Here is a 4,774-nt window from a genome sequence, read left to right on the forward strand (position 1 = left end):
GCTTTCTTTTGGTCTCACCTCGGTACACACACACACACACACACACACACACACACACACACACACACACACACACACACACACACACACACACACACACACACACACACACACACACACACACACACACACACACACACACACACACACGCACGCACACAGACACACACAGAGAGAGCGCGAGAGAGAGAGAGATACTGCTAATGTAATTAGAAACCTCTCTGTTGTCCTATCTGGGTTCATCTGAGCCCATTGCTCTCTTTATTAAGTTTATCCTCCTGTGGTACAATGCTAATGCTTTTGCAAGAGAGAATTTAATTATTCCTTAAGCTATTTAAGCAAATGTAATGCTGTTGACTTCACTGAGATGATCTGTTTGGTATAAATTATTAATTTGTATCTTTATGTTGTTCCTTCCTTATATTATCTCTGTCTTTAATCACCTTAAACACAGACTTAACAAAGCAAATCTTTGTGACTTTAAGCTACTATCTGTAAATATGGGGAAATATCTGCAGGTGTGATGGTGTATTTGAATTTTGTCTTAGTGTTTTAATGTTCTCAGCTCGGCACCACAAACAACCACATGGTGCATAATTCTCTTTCTCTCTCTGTCCTTTATCTTTCTGTCTCAAGGTTATCGTTCCTTATCAAAAGAACCTTGAGTTTTTTTTGTAGCCTCAGTGAATGTTAAATAGTATTGTGCATGTTTATGCAAGTATTTAGCTTTGATTTTTTTCAAATAATAATCTATATTTTTATTGTATTCAGATAATAATGTACAAGTGTATTTCTCATTTGAAACTTCCCTAACATAAAAATATTTCTAAAATATTTAAATGAATTAATGTTGAATTTAATTTTCTTTTAATCAGAATGTCTACTTTCAGGGTTTTTTTCTGCAAAGCAATGGCTGACACTGAAAGTATCAATGCTATAATCAAAATAATTGCATTAAACATTCTAACAATTGATTATTATTAGTTAATGTACATATAAGCAGAAATATCATGAAATTTTGAATCATATATGTGTACATTTCTACTTGCATACTTTTCATTTTTCATCTTTATGGATGTTATAAATACAGACAACTTTAAAACAATACAAATACTTTCTGGCTGGCGAAAAAAATTCGGATTTCCACACTAATGCTTTCCACTTCAGTACTTTTTAAAAAGTCAATTTATCTCCCAGCAAGCTTAAGCCCCAGGCATTAAGACAGATTGTTTTACCTCCTTGCTCAGCTATAATGGCACATGAGATATGGACTAGGAGAATTGAATGTGTGGGTGAGTGTTACACCATCTGTGTAATTGTGTATGTGTGTGTATCGCTAGATGTGAGTGGACAAAATCGATCAAGTGCTACTAGACTTGTGGGCCACTGGCACCAGAAGTTCTCAGTATAAGAACGACCCCTTGGACTCAGGGATTTATGTCTAAGCCTTCTTGTTTCTCCTTGAGAGGTTTCATGAAACTCCCATTATTAATTGTCTGAATTGATGGGTGATATGTTTTGCAAAAGTCAGTATATCACGTGTTTGTACATTTTGTGATATAATATTAAAAATGCTATTGTCCATTATAGAGCGCTGCAGTGATGATTTAATTCTGTATGCTAATCTGAAACAAAAATAGGCTTTTTGGATTCTTTCAGAAAATAAGCTTCTGTGAACAACAAAAGTTTATTACGGTGGCCCAGTAGTGCACAACACAACGACATTTATAAAGCAAACACGTTCACAACACAACCAAATGAATCCAGAACACAACGGAAACATGCCACAACACAACGGAAATAAGCCGCAATACAACGGAAATAAAGCCGCAACACAACGGAAATGCTCCCGACAACCAGAGGCCTCTCGGAGAAGGGTAAAGTTAGTTTTCCATGCCACTCTTCTATAAAGTCAGCAGTCTAAAAAATATATTAACACCACGATTAGTTTTAACAGTATGTAGCTAACCATTGTATATTGACATTTATTAATTCAAAATCACCCACTTGCATTATAGCTGCATATTTATACTCTAGAATGCTTTGATGCGCTACCACATCTCATGATCCCTAAGGTCTGCCAATTCCTCCAAGTGGTTAAAACATATAATTTGTATTAGGCAAAAACAGACATGTTCAAAATCCAAAGCTTGATTGTATTGGTAAGACTGACTACAGGTGACTTTTTTTCCAATGTTTACAGTAAACAATTATTTTTAGAAAACAAAATTTCTGTAATATAACAAAAGTTTTTTTTATTTTTTATCATGTTTCAAAGGTTGAAGTTTTGTAGTCGTAATAACCAGACTGACTTTCTAGAGGTGAAATTGTGCCAAAAATTGTGCATTAACGTAGTGTTGTGACTTATTTCTTTTGTTTTGTACATTTTTCGTTGTGCTCTGTTGAGGCTCATTTCCGTTTTGTTTTGGATTCATGTGTTGGGAACTTATTTTTGTTTTTTAATTTTCATTGTGGTGTGCACTACTGGGCCACTGTAGTTTATGATTATGTTTTGTTCCTTGTTATAATCACAAATGTGTGATGAAAATGTACAATGAATTTTAAAGCGTAAATACAATCGCATACAAAGCTAAATGTAGACTATATACTAACTGTCTCTATTTGGGTTAAAATAGTTTGCAAGAGTGGGACTATAAACACATTGAGGCAGTAAAAGCGAACTAGAGAGTAGATGATTTCCCTGTTTAATGTTTAATGTTCCCAACAACCTTTGTTAGCAACCACCTTTTTCAAGACAAGAAAATCACAAAGGAAGTAAATCACTGGGGTATTACTGATGTATTTTATGAATGAAAACCCATGCAAGCAACCCAATGACTTCAGGACAATGGAACTGGAAGTGCTAAAGTTGTTTCCAGGTTTTAGCCTACAAAAATATGTCATCCCTTCAGTACTCTGTTCCCTTTCTTTTATTTATTTTCTTCATGCTTTTGAGCACACTACATTCATGTAATAAATATATATATTTCCTATATATATATATATATATATATATATATATATATATATATATATATATATATACAGGTCCTTCTCAAAAAATTAGCATATTGTGATAAAGTTAATTATTTTCCATAATATAATGATACAAATTAAACTTTCATATATTTTAGATTCATTGCACACCAACTGAAATATTTCAGGTCTTTTATTGTTTTAATACTGATGATTTTGGCATACAGCTCATGAAAACCCAAAATTCCTATCTCAAAAACTTAGCATATCATGAAAAGGGTCTCTAAACGAGCTATTAACCTAATCATCTGAATCAACTAATTAACTCTAAACACCTGCAAAAGATTCCTGAGGCTTTTAAAAACTCCCAGCCTGTTTCATTACTCAAAACCGCAATCATGGGTAAGACTGCCGACCTGACTGTTGTCCAGAAGGCCATCATTGACACCCTCAAGCAAGAGGGTAAGACACAGAAAGAAATTTCTGAACAAATAGGCTGTTCCCAGAGTGCTGTATCAAGGCACCTCAGTGGGAAGTCTGTGGGAAGGAAAAAGTGTGGCAAAAAACGCTGCAAAACGAGAAGAGGTGACCGGACCCTGAGGAAGATTGTGGAGAAGGACCGATTCCAGACCTCGGGGGACCTGCGGAAGCAGTGGACTGAGTCTGGAGTAGAAACATCCAGAGCCACCGTGCACAGGCGTGTGCAGGAAATGGGCTACAGGTGCCGCATTCCCCAGGTCAAGCCACTTTTGAACCAGAAACAGCGGCAGAAGCGCCTGATACGTCTCCGGATGGTTAGAGATATAAGGAAGACGTACGTAATAAAAGTTAAACACTTTCCTACAGTTTTGATCTCTGGGGAGTATTGTGGGCGAATGAATCAATGACAGCAAGTTACTGCAAACAGGTGGTTCGCTTTATTTTCAATACATACAATGAATAATTGGAAACAAACAAATCAACTCATTTATAGCTATATACAACTTAGGAAAAATAATAATAATAATAAAATGATATTAAGAATAAGCCACAGAGAGAAAGAAAATGAGCGGTGCTAAACAAACAAAATAACAAAACCAAAACACTCAATTACTAATCCCCACTCTCTAAACTCACTGAAAACAAAACAGAAAATAAAGGATTCTTCAGCGCCAAAACGCCATAACTTAAACTTCACTAACCAACCAAACAAAAGTTACATATAGTTGCACACGCTCCTTCCCTAGTGTGTCTAACAATGGCACTTCTACATGTATGTACAATGTAGGTCACGTGACGTACTTCCCTTTTCTCTTCTCTCCGGGCTGGCGTAGTTTGAGATCAGGTAAGACAATCCTCAATGAGCAAACACACTCCTACTAGGAAAACAAGCAAGCGAACCACCACAAAGTCAGTACTTCTCAGCAACAACAATAGCACAAGCCAACAAACACTCCAAGCTTCTCCTCGTCCATCCTCCCGAGTGCCTTATATCAGAACCACAGCCGATGATTGGTTGTCTCCGACCAATAGCAGCACCTAAAACTCAAGGATAGCAGAGAGCGGGAAAACAGGAAGAAACCAACAGCAGAGGGAAGAAACGCAGCAACCAATAAACAAAAAGGGGAGGGAAGAAAACGCTAGCACGTAACACCTGGGCTACAGAGAAGCAGCACTGGACTGTTGCTCAGTGGTCCAAAGTACTTTTTTCGGATGAAAGCAAATTTTGCATGTCATACGGAAATCAAGGGACCAGAGTCTGGAGGAAGACTGGGGAGAAGGAAATGCCCAAATGCCTGAAGTCCAGTGTCAAGTACCC

The sequence above is a fragment of the Siphateles boraxobius genome, unplaced genomic scaffold (genome assembly GCF_051911475.1).
Source record: "Siphateles boraxobius isolate OS27281-9 unplaced genomic scaffold, OSU_SipBor_1 20, whole genome shotgun sequence".
In the NCBI taxonomy this organism is placed as follows: Eukaryota; Metazoa; Chordata; class Actinopteri; order Cypriniformes; family Leuciscidae; genus Siphateles; species Siphateles boraxobius.